The sequence below is a fragment of the Schistocerca nitens genome, chromosome 3, assembly GCF_023898315.1.
Source record: "Schistocerca nitens isolate TAMUIC-IGC-003100 chromosome 3, iqSchNite1.1, whole genome shotgun sequence".
In the NCBI taxonomy this organism is placed as follows: Eukaryota; Metazoa; Arthropoda; class Insecta; order Orthoptera; family Acrididae; genus Schistocerca; species Schistocerca nitens.
In genome coordinates, this window is record NC_064616.1 from 20610161 (window position 1) to 20630788 (window position 20628).

Here is a 20628-nt window from a genome sequence, read left to right on the forward strand (position 1 = left end):
GTCACCCAGGAGCCGCTCAAACCACAAACTCTTAGAAGTTTCACTCTTCCTATACTTAAGTCGGCATTGTGCCTTTTGTATTCAATTACGATGCGATTTCTGTGTTTCATGGTCAATGCGATGGTCCAAGGGATACAGTAAACCTGCACTGGTGCATCGGAATCTAATACTGGTCTCCCAGGAGCCGCTCAAACCACAAACTCTTAGAAGTTTCACTCTTCCTATACTTAAGTCGACTTTGTGCCTTTTGTATTCAATTCCGATGCGATTTCTATGTTTCATCGTCAATGTGAAGGTCCAAGATACATAGTAAACCTGCACTGGTGCATCGGAATCTATTACTGGTCTCCCAGGAGCCGCTCAAACCACAAACTCTTAGAAGTTTCACTCTTCCTATACTTAAGTCGGCATTGTGCCTTTTGTATTCAATTCCGATACGATTTCTATGTTTCATCGTCAATGTGAAGGTCCAAGGGATACAGTAAACCTACACTGGTGCATCAGAATCTAATACTGGTCACCCAGGAGCCGCTCAAACAACAAACTCTTAGAAGATTCACTCTTCTTGTACTTAAGTCGTTATTGTGCCTTTTGTATTCAATTCCGATGCGATTTCTGTGTTCCATTGTCAATGCGAAAGTCCAAGGTATACAGTAAACCAGCACTGGTACATCGGAATCTAATACTGGTCTCCCAGGAGCCGCTCAAACCACAAACTCTTAGAAGTTTCACTCTTCCTATATTGAAGTCGGCATTGTGCTCTTGTTTTCAATTCCGACGCGATTTCTTTGTTTCATCGTCAATGTGAAGGTCCAAGGGATACAGTAAACCCTCACTGGTGCATCGGAATCTAATACTGGTCACGCAGGACCCTCTAAAACCACAAACTCTTAGAAGTTTCACTCCTCCTATACTTAAGTCGGCATTGTGCCTTTAGTGTTCAATTCCGATGCGATTTCTGTGTTACATCATCAATGGGAAGGTCCAAGGGATACAGTAAACCTGCACTGGTGCATTGGAATCTAATACTGGTCACCCAGGAGCCGTTCAAACCACAAACTCTTATTGTTTCACTCTTCCTATACTTAACTCGGCATTGTGCATTTTGTATTCAATTCCGATGCGATTTCTGCGTTTCATCGTCAATGCGAAGGTCCAAGGGATACAGTAAACCTGCACTGGTGCATCGGAATCTATTACTGGTCTCCCAGGATCCGCTCAAACCACAAACTCTTAGAAGATTCACTCTTCTTGTACTTAAGTCGGCATTGTGCCTTTTGTACTCAATTCCGATGCGATTTCTGTGTTTCATCGTCAATGCGAAGGTCCAAGGGATACAGTAAACCTGAACTGGTGCATCGGAATCTAATACTGGTCTCCCAGGAGCCGCTCAAACCACAAACTCTTAGAAGTTTCACTCTTAATATACTTAATTTGGCATTGTGCCTTTTGTATTCAGTTCCGATGCAATTTCTATGTTTCATCGTCAATGCGAAGGTCCAAGGGATACAGTAAACCTCCACTGGTGCATCGGAATGTAATAATGGTCACCCAGGAGCCGCTCAAACCACAAAATCTTAGAAGTTTCACTCTTCCTATACTTAAGTCGGCATTTTGCCTTTTGTATTCAATTCCGATACGATTTCTATGTTTCATCGTCAATGTGAAGGTCCAAGGGATACAGTAAACCTGCACTGGTGCATCGGTATCTAATACTGGTCACCCAGGAGCCGCTCAAACCACAAACTCTTAGATGTTTCAAACTTCCTATACTTAAGTCGGCATTGTGCATTTGGTATTCAATTTCGATGCGATTTCTATGTTTCATCGTCAATGTGAAGGTCCAAGGGATACAGTAATCATGCACTGGTGCATCGGAATCTAATACTGGTCTCCCAGGAGCCGCTCAAACCACAAACTCTTAGAAGATTCACTCTTCTTGTACTTAAGTCGGCATTGTGCCTTTTGTATTCAATTCCGATGCGATTTCTATGTTTCATCGTCAATGTGAAGGTCCAAGGGATACAGTAAACCTGCACTGGTGCATCGGAATCAAATACTGGTCACCCAGGAGCCGCTCAAACCATAAACTCTTAGAAGTTTCACTCTTCCTATACTTGAGTCGGCATTGTGCCTTTTGTATTCAATTCCAATGCGATTTCTATGTTTCATTGCCAATGTGACAGTTCAAGGGATACAGAAAACCAGCACTGGTGCATCGGTATCTAATACTGGTCACCCAGGAGCCGCTCAAACCACAAATTCTTAGAAGTTTCACTCTTCCTATACTTAAGTCCGCATTGTGCTTTGTGTATTCAATTCAGATACGATTTCTATGTTTCATCGTCAATGTGAAGGTCCAAGGGGTACAGTAAACCTGCACTGGTGCATCGGTATCTAATACTGGTCACCCAGGAGCCGCTCAAACCACAAACTCTTAGATGTTTCAAACTTCCTATACTGAAGTCGGCATTGTGCATTTGGTATTCAATTTCGATGCGATTTCTATGTTTCATCGTCAATGTGAAGGTCCAAGGGATACAGTAATCATGCACTGGTGCATCGGAATCTAATACTGGTCTCCCAGGAGCCGCTCAAACCACAAACTCTTAGAAGATTCACTCTTCTTGTACTTAAGTCGGCATTGTGCCTTTTGTATTCAATTCCGATGCGATTTCTATGTTTCATCGTCAATGTGAAGGTCCAAGGGATACAGTAAACCTGCACTGGTGCATCGGAATCTAATACTGGTCACCCAGGAGCCGCTCAAACCACAAACTCTTAGAGGTTTCACTCTTCCTATACTTAAGTCGGCATTGTGCCTTTTGTATTCAATTACGATGTGATTTCTGTGTTTCATGGTCAATGCGATGGTCCAAGGGATACAGTAAACCTGCACTGGTGCATCGGAATCTAATACTGGTCTCCCAGGAGCCGCTCAAACCACAAACTCTTAGAAGTTTCACTCTTCCTATACTTAAGTCGGCTTTGTGCCTTTTGTATTCAATTCCGATGCGATTTCTATGTTTCATCGTCAATGTGAAGGTCCAAGATAAATAGTAAACCTGCACTGGTGCATCGGAATCTAATACTGGTCTCCCAGGAGCCGCTCAAACCACAAACTCTTAGAAGTTTCACTCTTCCTATACTTGAGTCGGCATTGTGCCTTTTGTATTCAATTCCAATGCGATTTCTATGTTTCATTGTCAATGTGACAGTTCAAGGGATACAGAAAACCTGCACTGGTGCATCGGTATCTAATACTGGTCACCCAGGAGCCGCTCAAACCACAAACTCTTAGAAGTTTCACTCTTCCTATACCTAATTCGGCATTGTGACTTTGTATTCAATTCCTATGCGATTTCTATGTTTCATCGTCAATGTGAAGGTCCAAGGGATACAGTAAACCTGCACTGGTGCATCGGAAACTATTACTGCTCTCCCAGGAGCCGCTCAAACAACTAACTCTTAGAAGATTCACTCTTCTTGTACTTAAGTCGGCATTGTGCCTTTTGTATTCAATTCCGATGCGATTTCTGTGTTCCATTGTCAATGCGAAAGTCCAAGGTATACAGTAAACCGGCACTGGTGCATCGGAATCTAATACTGGTCTCCCAGGAGCCGCTCAAACCACAAACACTTAGAAGTTTCACTCTTCCTATACTTATGTCGGCATTGTGCTCTTGTTTTCAATTCCGACGCGATTTCTTTGTTTCATCGTCAATGTAAAGGTCCAAGGGATACAGTAAACCCTCACTGGTGCATCGGAATCTAATACTGGTCACGCAGGACCCCCTAAAACCACAAACTCTTAGAAGTTTCACTCTACCTATACTTAAGTCGGCATTGTGCCTTTTGCATTCAATTCCGATGCGATTTCTATGTTTCATCGTCAATGCGAAGGTCCAAGGGATACAGTAAACCTGCACTGGTGCATCGGAATGTAATACTGGTCACCCAGGAGCCGCTCAAACCACAAACTCTTAGAAGTTTCACTCTTCCTATACTTGAGTCGGCATTGTGCCTTTTGTATTCAATTCCAATGCGATTTCTATGTTTCATTGTCAATGTGACAGTTCAAGGGATACAGAAAACCTGCACTGGTGCATCGGTATCTAATACTGGTCACCCAGGAGCCGCTCAAACCACAAACTCTTAGAAGTTTCACTCTTCCTATACCTAATTCGGCATTGTGACTTTGTATTCAATTCCTATGCGATTTCTATGTTTCATCGTCAATGTGAAGGTCCAAGGGATACAGTAAACCTGCACTGGTGCATCGGAAACTATTACTGCTCTCCCAGGAGCCGCTCAAACAACAAACTCTTAGAAGATTCACTCTTCTTGTACTTAAGTCGGCATTGTGCCTTTTGTATTCAATTCCGATGCGATTTCTGTGTTCCATTGTCAATGCGAAAGTCCAAGGTATACAGTAAACCAGCACTGGTGCATCGGAATCTAATACTGGTCTCCCAGGAGCCGCTCAAACCACAAACTCTTAGAAGTTTCACTCTTCCTATACTTAAGTCGGCATTGTGCTCTTGTTTTCAATTCCGACGCGATTTCTTTGTTTCATCGTCAATGTGAAGGTCCAAGGGATACAGTAAACCCTCACTGGTGCATCGGAATCTAATATTGGTCACGCAGGACCCTCTAAAACCACAAACTCTTAGAAGTTTCACTCTACCTATACCTAAGTCGGCATTGTGCCTTTTGTATTCAATTCCGATGCGATTTCTATGTTTCATCGTCAATGCGAAGGTCCAAGGGATACAGTAAACCTGCACTGGTGCATCGGAATGTAATACTGGTCACCCAGGAGCCGCTCAAACCACAAACTCTTACAAGTTTCACTCTTCCTATACTTAAGTCGGCATTGTGCCTTTTGTATTCAATTCCAATGCGATTTCTATGTTTCATTGTCAATGTGAAACTTCAAGGGATACAGAAAACCTGCACTGGTGCATCGGTATCTAATACTGGTCACCCAGGAGCCGCTCAAACCACAAACCCTTAGAAGTTTCACTCTTCCTATACTTAAGTCCGCATTGTGCTTTTTGTATTCAATTCAGATACGATTTCTATGTTTCATCGTCAATGTGAAGGTCCAAGGGGTACAGTAAACCTGCACTGGTGCATCGGAATCTAATACTGGTCACCCAGGAGCCGCACAAACCACAAACTCTTAGAAGTTTCAATCTTCCTATGCTTAAGTCGGCATTGTGCATTTGGTATTCAATTTCGATGCGATTTCTATGTTTCATCGTCAATGTGAAGGTCCAAGGGATACAGTAATCCTGCACTGGTGCATCGGAATCTAATACTGGTCTCCCAGGAGCCGCTCAAAACACAAACTCTTAGAAGATTCACTCTTCTTGTACTTAAGTCGGCATTGTGCCTTTTGTATTCAATTCCGATGCGATTTCTATGTTTCATCGTCAATGTGAAGGTCCAAGGGATACAGTAAACCTCCACTGGTGCATCGGAATCTAATACTGGTCACCCAGGAGCCGCTCAAACCACAAACTCTTAGAAGTTTCACTCTTCCTATACTTAAGTCGGCATTGTGCCTTTTGTATTCAATTACGATGCGATTTCTGTGTGTCATGGTCAATGCGATGGTCCAAGGGATACAGTAAACCTGCACTGGTGCATCGGAATGTAATACTGGTCTCCCAGGAGCCGCTCAAACCTAAAACTCTTAGAAGTTTCACTCTTCCTATACTTAATTCGGCCTTGTGCTCTTGTTTTCAATTCCGACGCGATTTCTTTGTTTCATCGTCAATGTGAAGGTCCAAGGGATACAGTAAACCTTCACTGGTGCCTCGGAATCTAATACTGGTCACGCAGGACCCTCTAAAACCACAAACTCTTAGAAGTTTCACTCCTCCTATACTTAAGTCGGCATTGTGCCTTTTGTGTTCAATTCCGATGCGATTTCTGTGTTACATCATCATTGGGAAGGTCCAAGGGATACAGTAAACCTGCACTGGTGCATCGGAATCTAATACTGGTCTCCCAGGAGCCGCTCAAACCACAAACTCTAAGAATATTCACTCTTCTTGTACTTAAGTCGGCATTGTGCCTTTTGTACTCAATTCCGATGCCATTTCTGTGTTTCATCGTCAATGCGAAGGTCAAAGGGATACAGTAAACCTGCACTGGTGCATCGGAATCTAATACTGGTCACCCAGGAGCTGCTCAAACCACAAACTCTTAGAATTTTCACTCTTCCTATACTTAAGTCGGCATTGTGCCTTTTGTATTCAATTCGGATACGATTTCTATGTTTAATCGTCAATGTGAAGGTCCAAGGGATACAGTACACCTGCACTGGTGCATCGGAATCTAATACTGGTCACCCAGACCCCGCTCAATCCACAAACTCTTAAAAGTTTCACTCTTCCTATACTTTAGTCGGCATTGTGACTTTGTATTCAATTCCGATGCGATTTCTATGTTTCATCGTCAATGTGAAGGTCCAAGGGATACAGTAAACCTGCACTGGTGCATCGGAAACTAATACTGCTCTCCCAGGAGCCGCTCAAACCACAAACTCTTAGAAGATTCACTCTTCTTGTACTTAAGTCGGCATTGTGCCTTTTGTATTCAATTCCGATACGATTTCTATGTTTCATCGTCAATGCGAAGGTCCAAGGGATACAGTAAACCTGCACTGGTGCATCGGAATCTATTACTGGTCTCCCAGGAGCCGCTCAAACCACAAACTCTTAGAAGATTCACTCTTCTTGTACATAAGTCGGCATTGTGCCTTTTGTATTCAATTCTGATGCGATTTCTGTGTTTCATCGTCAATGCGAAGGTCCAAGGGATACAGTAAACCTGCACTGGTGCATCGGAATCTAATACTGGTCTCCCAGGAGGCGCTCAAACCACAAACTCTTAGAAGTTTCACTCTTAATATACTTAATTTGGCATTGTGCCTTTTGTATTCAATTCCGATACGATTTCTATGTTTCATCGTCAATGTGAAGGTCCAAGGGATACAGTAAACCTGCACTGTTGCATCGGTATCTAATACTGGTCACCCAGGAGCCGCTCAAAGCACAAACTCTTAGAAGTTTCAATCTTCCTATACTTAAGTCGGCATTGTGCATTTGGTATTCAATTTCGATGTGATTTCTATGTTTCTTCGTCAATGTGAAGGTCCAAGGGATACAGTAATCATGCACTGGTGCATCGGAATCTAATATTGGTCTCCCAGGAGCCGCTCAAACCACAAACTCTTAGAAGATTCACTCTTCTTGTACTTAAGTCGGCATTGTGCCTTTGTATTCAATTCCGATGCGATTTCTATGTTTCATCGTCAATGTGAAGGTCAAGGGATACAGTAAACCTGCACTGGTGCATCGGAATCTAATACTGGTCACCCAGGACCCGCTCAAACCACAAACTCTTAGAAGTTTCACTCTTCCTATACTTAAGTCGGCATTGTGCCTTTTGTATTCAATTACGATGCGATTTCTGTGTTTCATGGTCAATGCGATGGTCCAAGGGATACAGTAAACCTGCACTGGTGCATCGGAATCTAATACTGGTCTCCCAGGAGCCGCTCAAACCACAAACTCTTAGAAGTTTCACTCTTCCTATCCTTAAGTCGACTTTGTGCCTTTTGTATTCAATTCGGATGCGATTTCTATGTTTCATCGTCAATGTGAAGGTCCAAGATACATAGTAAACCTGCACTGGTGCATCGGAATCTATTACTGGTCTCCCAGGAGCCGCTCAAACCACAAACTCTTAGAAGTTTCACTCTTCCTATACTTAAGTCGGCATTGTGCCTTTTGTATTCAATTCCGATACGATTTCTATGTTTCATCGTCAATGTGAAGGTCCAAGGGATACAGTAAACCTACACTGGTGCATCGGAATCTAATACTGGTCACCCAGGAGCCGCTCAAACCACAAACTCTTAGAAGTTTCACTCTTCCTATTCCTAAGTCGGCATTGTGACTTTGTATTCAATTCCTATGCGATTTCTATGTTTCATCGTCAATGTGAAGGTCCAAGGGATACAGTAAACCTGCACTGGTACATCGGAAACTATTACTGCTCTCCCAGGAGCCGCTCAAACAACAAACTCTTAGAAGATTCACTCTTCTTGTACTTAAGTCGTTATTGTGCCTTTTGTATTCAATTCCGATGCGATTTCTGTGTTCCATTGTCAAAGCGAAAGTCCAAGGTATACAGTAAACCAGCACTGGTACATCGGAATCTAATACTGGTCTCCCAGGAGCCGCTCAAACCACAAACTCTTAGAAGTTTCACTCCTCCTATATTTAAGTCGGCATTGTGCTCTTGTTTTCAATTCCGACGCGATTTCTTTGTTTCATCGTCAATGTGAAGGTCCAAGGGATACAGTAAACCCTCACTGGTGCATCGGAATCTAATACTGGTCACGCAGGACCCTCTAAAACCACAAACTCTTAGAAGTTTCACTCCTCCTATACTTAAGTCCGCATTGTGCCTTTTGTGTTCAATTCCGATGCGATTTCTGTGTTACATCATCAATGGGAAGGTCCAAGGGATACAGTAAACCTGCACTGGTGCATCGGAATCTAATACGGGTCACCCAGGAGCCGCTCAAACCACAAACTCTTAGAAGTTTCACTCTTCCTATACTTAACTCGGCATTGTGCCTTTTGTATTCAATTCCGATGCGATATCTGCGTTTCATCGTCAATGCGAAGGTCCAAGGGATACAGTAAACCTGCACTGGTGCATCGGAATCTATTACTGGTCTCCCAGAATCCGCTCAAACCACAAACTCTTAGAAGATTCACTCTTCTTGTACTTAAGTCGGCATGGTGCCTTTTGTACTCAATTCCGATGCGATTTCTGTGTTTCATCGTCAATGCGAAGGTCCAAGGGATACAGTAAACCTGAACTGGTGCATCGGAATCTAATACTGGTCTCCCAGGAGCCGCTCAAACCACAAACTCTTAGAAGTTTCACTCTTAATATACTTAATTTAGCATTGTGCCTTTTGTATTCAATTCCGATGCGATTTCTATGTTTCATCGTCAATGCGAAGGTCCAAGGGATACAGTAAACCTGCACTGGTGCATCGGAATCTAATACTGGTCTCCCAGGAGCCGCTCAAACCACAAACTCTTAGAAGATTCACTCTTCTTGTACTTAAGGCGGCATTGTGCCTTTTGTATTCAATTCTGATGCGATTTCTGTGTTTCATCGTCAATGCGAAGGTCCAAGGGATACAGTAAACCTGCACTGGTGCATCGGAATCTAATACTGGTCTCCCAGGAGGCGCTCAAACCACAAACTCTTAGAAGTTTCACTCTTAATATACTTAATTTGGCATTGTGCCTTTTGTATTCAATTCCGATACGATTTCTATGTTTCATCGTCAATGTGAAGGTCCAAGGGATACAGTAAACCTGCACTGTTGCATCGGTATCTAATACTGGTCACCCAGGAGCCGCTCAAAGCACAAACTCTTAGAAGTTTCAATCTTCCTATACTTAAGTCGGCATTGTGCATTTGGTATTCAATTTCGATGTGATTTCTATGTTTCTTCGTCAATGTGAAGGTCCAAGGGATACAGTAATCATGCACTGGTGCATCGGAATCTAATACTGGTCTCCCAGGAGCCGCTCAAACCACAAACTCTTAGAAGATTCACTCTTCTTGTACTTAAGTCGGCATTGTGCCTTTGTATTCAATTCCGATGCGATTTCTATGTTTCATCGTCAATGTGAAGGTCCAAGGGATACAGTAAACCTGCACTGGTGCATCGGAATCTAATACTGGTCACCCAGGACCCGCTCAAACCACAAACTCTTAGAAGTTTCACTCTTCCTATACTTAAGTCGGCATTGTGCCTTTTGTATTCAATTACGATGCGATTTCTGTGTTTCATGGTCAATGCGATGGTCCAAGGGATACAGTAAACCTGCACTGGTGCATCGGAATCTAATACTGGTCTCCCAGGAGCCGCTCAAACCACAAACTCTTAGAAGTTTCACTCTTCCTATACTTAAGTCGACTTTGTGCCTTTTGTATTCAATTCCGATGCGATTTCTATGTTTCATCGTCAATGTGAAGGTCCAAGATACATAGTAAACCTGCACTGGTGCATCGGAATCTATTACTGGTCTCCCAGGAGCCGCTCAAACCGCAAACTCTTAGAAGTTTCACTCTTCCTATACTTAAGTCGTTATTGTGCCTTTTGTATTCAATTCCGATGCGATTTCTGTGTTCCATTGTCAATGCGAAAGTCCAAGGTATACAGTAAACCAGCACTGGTACATCGGAATCTAATACTGGTCTCCCAGGAGCCGCTCAAACCACAAACTCTTAGAAGTTTCACTCCTCCTATATTTAAGTCGGCATTGTGCTCTTGTTTTCAATTCCGACGCGATTTCTTTGTTTCATCGTCAATGTGAAGGTCCAAGGGATACAGTAAACCCTCACTGGTGCATCGGAATCTAACACTGGTCACGCAGGACCCTCTAAAACCACAAACTCTTAGAAGTTTCACTCCTCCTATACTTAAGTCCGCATTGTGCCTTTTGTGTTAAATTCCGATGCGATTTCTGTGTTACATCATCAATGGGAAGGTCCAATGGATACAGTAAACCTGCACTGGTGCATCGGAATCTAATACGGGTCACCCAGGAGCCGCTCAAACCACAAACTCTTAGAAGTTTCACTCTTCCTATACTTAACTGGGCATTGTGCCTTTTGTATTCAATTCCGATGCGATATCTGCGTTTCATCGTCAATGCGAAGGTCCAAGGGATACAGTAAACCTGCACTGGTGCATCGGAATCTATTACTGGTCTCCCAGAATCCGCTCAAACCACAAACTCTTAGAAGATTCACTCTTCTTGTACTTAAGTCTGCATTGTGCCTTTTGTACTCAATTCCGATGCGATTTCTGTGTTTCATCGTCAATGCGAAGGTCCAAGGGATACAGTAAACCTGAACTGGTGCATCGGAATCTAATACTGGTCTCCCAGGAGCCGCTCAAACCACAAACTCTTAGAAGTTTCACTCTTAATATACTTAATTTAGCATTGTGCCTTTTGTATTCAATTCCGATGCGATTTCTATGTTTCATCGTCAATGCGAAGGTCCAAGGGATACAGTAAACCTGCACTGGTGCATCGGAATCTAATACTGGTCACCCAGGAGCCGCTCAAACCACAAACTCTTAGAAGTTTCACTCTTCCTATACTTAAGTCGGCATTGTGCCTATTGTATTCAATTCCAATGCGATTTCTATGTTTCATTGTCAATGTGAAAGTTCAAGGGATACAGAAAACCTGCACTGGTGCTTCGGTATCTAATACTGGTCACCCAGGAGCCGCTCAAACCACAAACTCTTAGAAGTTTCACTCTTCCTATACTTAAGTCAGCATTGTGCCTTTTGTATTCAATTTCGATGCGATTTCTATGTTTCATCGTTAATGTGAAGGTCCAAGGGATACAGTAATCCTGCACTGGTGCATCGGAATCTAATACTGGTCTCCCAGGAGCCGCTCAAACCACAAACTCTTAGAAGATTCACTCTTCTTGTACTTAAGTCGGCATTGTGCCTTTTGTATTCAATTCCGATGCGATTTCTATGTTTCATCGTCAATGTGAAGGTCCAAGGGATACAGTAAACCTGCACTGGTGCAACGGAATCTAATACTGGTCACCCAGGAGCCGCTCAAACCACAAACTCTTAGAAGTTTCACTCTTCCTATACTTAAGTCGGCATTGTGCATTTTGTAAACTATTCCGATGCGATTTCTGTGTTTCTTCGTCAATGTGGCGGTCCAAGGGATACAGTAAACCTGCACTGGTGCATCGGAATCTAATACTGGTCACCCAGGAGCCGCTCAAACCACAAACTCTTAGAATTTTCACTCTTCCTATACTTAAGTCGGCATTGTGCCTTTTGTATTCGATTCGGTACGATTTCTATGTTTAATCGTCAATGTGAAGGTCCAAGGGATACAGTAAACCTGCACTGGTGCATCGGAAACTAATACTGCTCTCCCAGGAGCCGCTCAAACCACAAACTCATAGAAGATTCACTCTTCTTGTACTTAAGTCGGCATTGTGCCTTTTGTATTCAATTCGGATGCGATTTCTATGTTTCATCGTCAATGCGAAGGTCCAAGGGATACAGTAAACCTGCACTGGTGCATCGGAATCTATTACTGGTCACCCAGGAGCCGCTCAAACCACAAACTCTTAGAATTTTCACTCTTCCTATACTTAAGTCGGCATTGTGCCTTTTGTATTCAATTCGGATACGATTTCTATGTTTAATCGTCAATGTGATGGTCCAAGGGATACAGTAAACCTGCACTGGTGCATCGGAGTCTAATACTGGTCTCCCAGGAGACGCTCAGACCACAAACTCTTAGAAGTTTCACTCTTCCTATACTTAAGTCGGCATTGTGCCATTTGTAAACTATTCCGATGCGATTTCTGTGTTTCTTCGTCAATGTGGAGGTCCAAGGGATACAGTAAACCTGCACTGGTGCATCGGAATCTAATACTGGTCACCCAGACCCCGCTCAATCCACAAACTCTTAGAAGTTTCACTCTTCCTATACTTAAGAAGGCATTGTGACTTTGTATTCAATTCCGATGCGATTTCTATGTTTCATCGTCAATGTGAAGGTCCAAGGGATACAGTAAACCTGCACTGGTGCATCGGAAACTAATACTGCTCTCCCAGGAGCCGCTCAAACCACAAACTCTTAGAAGATTCACTCTTCTTGTACTTAAGTCGCCATTGTGCCTTTTGTATTCAATTCCGATGCGATTTCTATGTTTCATCGTCAATGCGAAGGTCCAAGGGATACAGTAAACCTGCACTGGTGCGTCGGAATCTATTACTGGTCTCCCAGGAGCCGCTCAAACCACAAACTCTTAGAAGATTCACTCTTCCTATACTTAAGTCGGCATTGTGCCTTTTGTATTCAATTCCGATGCGATTTCTGTGTTTCGTCGTCAATGCGAAGGTCCAAGGGATACAGTAAACCTGCACTGGTGCATCGAAATGTAATACTGGTCTCCCAGGAGCCGCTCAAACCACAAACTCTAAGAATATTCACTCTTCTTGTACTTAAGTCGGCATTGTGCCTTTTGTACTCAATTCCGATGCGATCTCTGTGTTTCATCGTCAATGCGACGGTCCAAGGGATACAGTAAACCTGCACTGGTGCATCGGAATCTAATACTGGTCTCCCAGGATGCGCTCAGACCACAAACTCTTAGAAGTTTCACTCTTAATATACTTAATTTGGCATTGTGCATTTTGTATTCAATTCGGATGCGATTTCTATGTTTCATCGTCAATGCGAAGGTCCAAGGGATAGAGTAAACCTGCACTGGTGCATCGGAATCCAATACTGGTCAACCAGGAGCCGCTCAAACCACGAACTCTTAGAAGTTTCACTCTTCCTATACTTAAGTCGGCATTGTGCCTTTTGTATTCAATTACGATGCTATTTCTGTGTTTCATGGTCAATGCGAAGGTCCAAGGGATACAGTAAACCTGAACTGGTTCATCGGAGTCTAATACTGGTCTCCCAGGAGACGCTCAAACCACAAACTCTTAGAAGTTTCACTCTTCCTATACTTAAGTCGGCATTGTGCCTTTTGTAAACTATTCCGATGCGATTTCTGTGTTTCTTCGTCAATGTGGCGGTCCAAGGGATACAGTAAACCTGCACTGGTGCATCGGAATCTAATACTGGTCACCCAGGAGCCGCTCAAACCACAAATTCTTAGAATTTTCACTCTTCCTATACTTAAGTCGGCATTGTGCCTTTTGTATTCGATTCGGATACGATTTCTATGTTTAATCGTCAATGTGAAGGTCCAAGGGATACAGTAAACCTGCACTGGTGCATCGGAAACTAATACTGCTCTCCCAGGAGCCGCTCAAACCACAAACTCTTAGAAGATTCACTCTTCTTGTACTTAAGTCGGCATTGTGCCTTTTGTATTCAATTCGGATGCGATTTCTACGTTTCATCGTCAATGCGAAGGTCCAAGGGATACAGTAAACCTGCACTGGTGCATCGGAATCTATTACTGGTCACCCAGGAGCCGCTCAAACCACAAACTCTTAGAATTTTCACTCTTCCTATACTTAAGTCGGCATTGTGCCTTTTGTATTCAATTCGGATACGATTTTTATGTTTAATCGTCAATGTGATGGTCCAAGGGATACAGTAAACCTGCACTGGTGCATCGGAGTCTAATACTGGTCTCCCAGGAGACGCTCAGACCACAAACTCTTAGAAGTTTCACTCTTCCTATACTTAAGTCGGCATTGTGCCTTTTGTAAACTATTCTGATGCGATTTCTGTGTTTCTTCGTCAATGTGGCGGTCCAAGGGATACAGTAAACCTGCACTGGTGCATCGGAATCTAATACTGGTCACCCAGACCCCGCTCAATCCACAAACTCTTAGAAGTTTCACTCTACCTATACTTAAGTCGGCATTGTGACTTTGTATTCAATTCCGATGCGATTTCTATGTTTCATCGTCAATGTGAAGGTCCAAGGGATACAGTAAACCTGCACTGGTGCATCGGAAACTAATACTGCTCTCCCAGGAGCCGCTCAAACCACAAACTCTTAGAAGATTCACTCTTCTTGTACTTAAGTCGCCATTGTGCCTTTTGTATTCAATTCCGATGCGATTTCTATGTTTCATCGTCAATGCGAAGGTCCAAGGGATACAGTAAACCTGCACTGGTGCATCGGAATCTATTACTGGTCTCCCAGGAGCCGCTCAAACCACAAACTCTTAGAAGATTCACTCTTCTTGTACTTAAGTCGGCATTGTGACTTCTGTACTCAATTCCGATGCGATTTCTGTGTTTCATCGTCAATGCGAAGGTCCAAGGGATACAGTAAACCTGCACTGGTGCATCGGAATCTAATACTGGTCTCCCAGGAGCCGCTCAAACCACAAACTCTTAGAAGATTCACTCTTCTTGTACTTAAGTCGGCATTGTGCATTTTGTATTCAATTCCGATGCGATTTCTATGTTTCATCGTCAATGTGAAGGTCCAAGGGATACAGTAAACCTGCACTGGTGCATCGGAATCTAATACTGGTCACACAGGAGCCGCTCAAACCACAAACTCTTAGAAGTTTCACTCTTCCTATACTTAAGTCGGCATTGTGCCTTTTGTATTCAATTACGAGGCGATTCCTGTGTTTCGTGGTCAATGCGATGGTCCAAGGGATACAGTAAACCTGCACTGGTGCATCGGAATCTAATACTGGTCACCCAGGAGCCGCTCAAACCACAAACTCTTAGAAGTTTCACTCTTCCTATACTTAAGTCGGCTTTGTGCCTTTTGTACTCAATTCCGATGCGATTTCTATGTTTCATCGTCAATTTGAAGGTCCAAGATACATAGTAAACCTGCACTGGTGCATCGGAATCTATTACTGGTCTCCCAGGAGCCGCTCAAACCACAATCTCTTAGAAGTTTCACTCTTCCTATACTTAAGTCGGCATTGTGCCTTTTGTATTCAATTCCGATACGATTTCTATGTTTCATCATCAATGTGAAGGTCCAAGGGATACAGTAAACCTACACTGGTGCATCGGAATCTAATACTGGTCACCCAGGAGCCGCTCAAATCACAAACTCTTAGAAGTTTCACTCTTCCTATACCTAAGTCGGCATTGTGACTTTCATTCCTATGCGATTTCTATGTTTATCGTCAATGTGAAGGTCCAAGGGATACAGTAAACCTGCACTGGTGCATCGGAATCTAATACTGGTCACCGAGGAGCCGCTCAAACCACAAACCCTTAGAAGTTTCACTCTTCCTATACTTAACTCGGCATTGTGCCTTTTGTATTCAATTCCGATGCGATTTCTGTGTTTCATCGTCAATGCCAAGGTCCAAGGGACACAGTAAACCTGCACTGGTGCATCGGAATCTATTACTGGCCTCCCAGGAGCCGCTCAAACCACAAACTCTTAGAAGATTCACTCTTCTTGTACTTAAGTCGGAATTGTGCCTTTTGTACTCAATTCCGATGCGATTTCTGTGTTTCATCGTCAATGCGAAGGTCCAAGGGATACAGTAAACCTGCACTGGTGCATCGGAATCTAATACTGGTCTCCCAGGAGCGGCTCAAACCACAAACTCTTAGAAGTTTCACTCTTAATATACTTAATTTGGCATTGTGCCTTTTGTATTCAATTCCGATGCGATTTCTATGTTTCATCGTCAATGCGAAGGTCCAAGGGATACAGTAAACCTGCAATGGTGCATCGGAATCTAATACTGGTCACCCAGGAGCCGCTCAAACCACAAACTCTTAGAAGTTTCACTCTTCCTATACTTAAGTCGGCATTGTGCCTTTTGTATTCAATTCCAATGCGATTTCTATGTTTCATTGTCAATGTGAAAGTTCAAGGGATACAGAAAACCTGCACTGGTGCATCGGTATCTAATACTGGTCACCCAGGAGCCGCTCAAACCACAAACTCTTAGAAGTTTCAATCTTCCTATGCTTAAGTCGGCATTGTGCATCTGGTATTCAATTTCGATGCGATTTCTATGTTTAATCGTCAATGTGAAGGTCCAAGGGATACAGTAATCCTGCACTGGTGCATCGGAATCTAATACTGGTCTCCCAGTTGCCGCTCGAACCACAAACTCTTAGAAGATTCACTCTTCCTATACTTAAGTCGGCATTGTGCCTTTTGTATTCAATTACGATGCGATTTCTGTGTTTCATGGTCAATGCGATGGTCCAAGGGATACAGTAAACCTGCACTGGTGCATCGCAATCTAATACTGGTCTCCCAGGAGCCGCTCAAACCACAAACTCTAAGAATATTCACTCTTCTTGTACTTAAGTCGGCATTGTGCCTTTTGTACTCAATTCCGATGCGATTTCTGTGTTTCATCGTCAATGCGAAGGTCCAAGGTATACAGTAAACCTGCACTGGTGCATCGGAATCTAATACAGGTCTCCCAGGGGGCGCTCAAACCACAAACTCTAAGAAGTTTCACTCTTAATATACTTAATTTGGCATTGTGCATTTTGTATTCAATTCCGATGCGATTTCTATGTATCATCGTCAATGCGAAGGTCCAAGGGATACAGTAAACCTGCACTGGTGCATCGGAATCTAATACTGGTCACCCAGGAGCCGCTCAAACCACAAACTCTTAGAAGTTTCACTCTTCCTATACTTAAGTCGGCATTGTGCTTTTGTATTCAATTACGATGCGATTTCTGTGTTTCATGGTCAATGCGAAGGTCCAAGGGATACAGTAAACCTGCACTGGTGCATCGGAGTCTAATACTGGTCTCCCAGGAGACGCTCAAACCACAAACTCTTAGAAGTTTCACTCTTCCTATACTTAAGTCGGCATTGTGCCTTTTGTAAACTATTCCGATGCGATTTCTGTGTTTCTTCGTAAATGTGGCGGTCCAAGGGATACAGTAAACCTGCACTGGTGCATCGGAATCTAATACTGGTCACCAAGGAGCCGCTCAAAAAACAAACTCTTAGAATTTTCACTCTTCCTATACTTAAGTCGGCATTGTGCCTTTTGTATTCAATTCGGATACGATTTCTATGTTTCATCGTCAATGTGAAGGTCCAAGGGATACAGTAAACCTGCACTGGTGCATCAGAATCTAATACTGGTCACCCAGACCCCGCTCAATCCACAAACTCTTAGAAGTTTCACTCTTCCTATACTTAAGTCGGCATTGTGACTTTCATTCCTATGCGATTTCTATGTTTATCGTCAATGTGAAGGTCCAAGGGATACAGTAAACCTGCACTGGTGCATCGGAAACTATTACTGCTCTCCCAGGAGCCGCTCAAACCACAAACTCTTAGAAGATTCACTCTTCTTGTACTTAAGTCGGCATTGTGCCTTTTGTGTTCAATTCCGATGCGATTTCTGTTTTACATCATCAATGGGAAGGTCCAAGGGATACAGTAAACCAGCACTGGTGCATCGGAATCTAATACTGGTCACCCAGGAGCCGCTCAAACCACAAACTCTTAGAAGTTTCACTCTTCCTATACTTAACTCGGCATTGTGCCTTTTGTATTCAATTCCGATGCGATATCTGTGTTTCATCCTCAATGCGAAGGTCCAAGGGATGCAGTAAACCTGCACTGGTGCATCGGAAACTATTACTGCTCTCCCAGGAGCCGCTCAAACAACAAACTCTTAGAAGATTCACTCTTCTTGTACTTAAGTCGGCATTGTGCCTTTTGTACTCAATTCCGATGCGATTTCTGTGTTTCATCGTCAATGCGAAGGTCCAAGGGATACAGTAAACCTGCACTGGTGCATCGGAATCTAATACTGGTCTCCCAGGAGCCGCTCAAACCACAAACTCTTAGAAGTTTCACTCTTAATATACTTAATTTGGCATTGTGCCTTTTGTATTCAATTCCGATGCGATTTCTATGTTTCATCGTCAATGCGAAGGCCCAAGGGATACAGTAAACCTGCTTTGGTGCATCGGAATGTAATACTGGTCACCCAGGAGCCGCTCAAAATACAAACTCTTAGAAGTTTCACTCTTCCTATACTTAAGTCGGCATTGTGCCTTTTGTATTCAAATCCAATGCGATTTCTATGTTTCATTGTCAATGTGAAAGTTCAAGGGATACAGAAAACCTGCACTGGTGCATCGGAATCTAATACTGGTCACCCAGGAGCCGCTCAAACCTCAAACTCTTAGAAGTTTCACTCTTCCTATACTTAAGTCGGCATTGTGCCTTTTGTATTCAATTACGATGCGATTTCTGTGTTTCATGGTCAATGCGATGGTCCAAGGGATACAGTTAACCTGCTCTGGTGCATCGGAATCTAATACTGGTCTCCCAGGAGCCGCTCAAACCACAAACTCTTAGAAGTTTCACTCTTCCTATACTTAATTCGGCATTGTGCTCTTGTTTTCAATTCCGACGCGATTTCTTTGTTTCATCGTCAATGTGAAGGTCCAAGGGATATAGTAAACCCTCACTGGTGCCTCGGAATCTAATACTGGTCACGCAGGACCCTCTAAAACCACAAACTCTTAGAAGTTTCACTCCTCCTATACTTAAGTCGGCATTGTGTTTTTTGTGTTCAATTCCGATGCGATTTCTGTGTTACATCATCATTGGGAAGGTCCAAGGGATACAGTAAACCTGCACTGGTGCATCGGAATCTAATACTGGTTACCCAGGAGCCGCTCAAACCACAAACTCTTAGAAGATTCACTCTTCCTATACTTAACTCGGCATTGTGCCTTTTGTATTCAATTCCGATGCGATTTCTGTGTTTCGTCGTCAATGCGAAGGTCCAAGGGATACAGTAAACCTGCACTGGTGCATCGGAATCTAATACTGGTCTCCCAGGAGCCGCTGAAACCACAAACTCTAAGAATATTCACTCTTCTTGTACTTAAGTCGGCATTGTGCCTTTTGTACTCAATTCCGATGCGATTTCTGTGTTTCATCGTCAATGCGAAGGTCCAAGGGATACAGTAAACCTGCACTGGTGCATCGGAATGTAATACTGGACTCCCAGGAGGCGCTCAAACCACAAACTCTTAGAAGTTTCACTCTTAATATACTTAATTTGGCATTGTGCATTTTGTATTCAATTCCGATGCGATTTCTATGTTTCATCGTCAATGCGAAGGTCCAAGGGATACAGTAAACCTGCACTGGTGCATCGGAATCTAATACTGGTCACCCAGGAGCCGCTCAAACCACAAACTCTTAGAAGTTTCACTCTTCCTATACTTAAGTCGGCATTGTGCCTTTTCTATTCAATTACGATGCGATTTCTGTGTTTCATGGTCAATGCGAAGGTCCAAGGGATACAGTAAACCTGCACTGGTGCATCGGAATCTAATACTGGTCACCCAGGACCCGCTTAAACCACAAACTCTTAGAAGTTTCACTCTTCCTATACTTAAGTCGGCATTGTGCCTTTTGTATTCAATTACGATGCGATTTCTGTGTTTCATGGTCAATGCGATGGTCCAAGGGATACAGTAAACCTGCACTGGTGCATCGGAATCTAATACTGGTCTCCCAGGAGCCGCTCAAACCACAAACTCTTAGAAGTTTCACTCTTCCTATACTTAAGTCGACTTTGTGCCTTTTGTATTCAATTCCGATGCGATTTCTATGTTTCATCGTCAATGTGAAGGTCCAAGATACATAGTAAACCTGCACTGGTGCATCGGAATCTATTACTGGTCTCCCAGGAGCCGCTCAAACCACAAACTCTTAGAAGTTTCACTCTTCCTATACTTAAGTCGGCATTGTGCCTTTTGTATTCAATTCCGATACGATTTCTATGTTACATCGTCAATGTGAAGGTCCAAGGGATACAGTAAACCTACACTGGTGCATCGGAATCTAATACTGGTCACCCAGGAGCCGCTCAAACCACAAACTCTTAGAAGTTTCACTCTTCCTATACCTAAGTCGGCATTGTGACTTTGTATTCAATTCCTATGCGATTTCTATGTTTCATCGTCAATGTGAAGGTCCAAGGGATACAGTAAACCTGCACTGGTACATCGGAAACTATTACTGCTCTCCCAGGAGCCGCTCAAACAA